General features: G+C 42.2%; 1 non-coding gene across 1 annotated transcript; it reads left to right on the plus strand.

Annotated features, from left to right (window-relative positions):
* Window positions 1–399: 399 nt before the first annotated feature.
* LOC140985458 (small nucleolar RNA R71) lies at window positions 400–509 on the plus strand. Its single transcript, XR_012176777.1, has one exon. It is a non-coding gene; the product is annotated as a small nucleolar RNA R71 (small nucleolar RNA).

Genomic DNA, 509 nt, shown 5'->3' on the forward strand with positions numbered 1-509 from the left:
GGCCACCAGGGAAGAAACCTTATCAGGGACCGCCGAAGAGCAAGGGTTCAATTCAGCAGCAGGGAGCACCTCAGAAGCCCGAAAATTTCCGTGTGTGTCCTAAGTGCAACCGCCAGCATCCAGGGCAATGTTTATATGGATCAGGCAAGTGCTTCAAGTGTGGAGCCAGTGACCACATGCTAAAGGAGTGCCCACAGTGGAAGCAGCCGACTCAGGGCAGAGTATTCGCCATGCATGCACTGGAGGCGAATCCAGACACGACTTTGCTGACCGGTAAACTTTTCTACCCAAGTTCAGTATTATTTATCTTCAAAAGTTCCATTACACATGAATTCTATCATTTACCTATCTTTAGATATTAGACATTCATAAAAGTGAGAAACTATTCTCCATGTTTCAAAACCATGATGTGGGCATGTATTAAGTAATTCTTTATATCTATCCCAACATTGATAAATGTTTCTCCTTGTTTTTGAGAAAAAGTAGTAATTTGTCTTTTAAAAGAGTTT

The sequence above is a fragment of the Primulina huaijiensis genome, chromosome 9 (assembly GCF_012295235.1).
Source record: "Primulina huaijiensis isolate GDHJ02 chromosome 9, ASM1229523v2, whole genome shotgun sequence".
NCBI classification, from domain to species: Eukaryota; Viridiplantae; Streptophyta; class Magnoliopsida; order Lamiales; family Gesneriaceae; genus Primulina; species Primulina huaijiensis.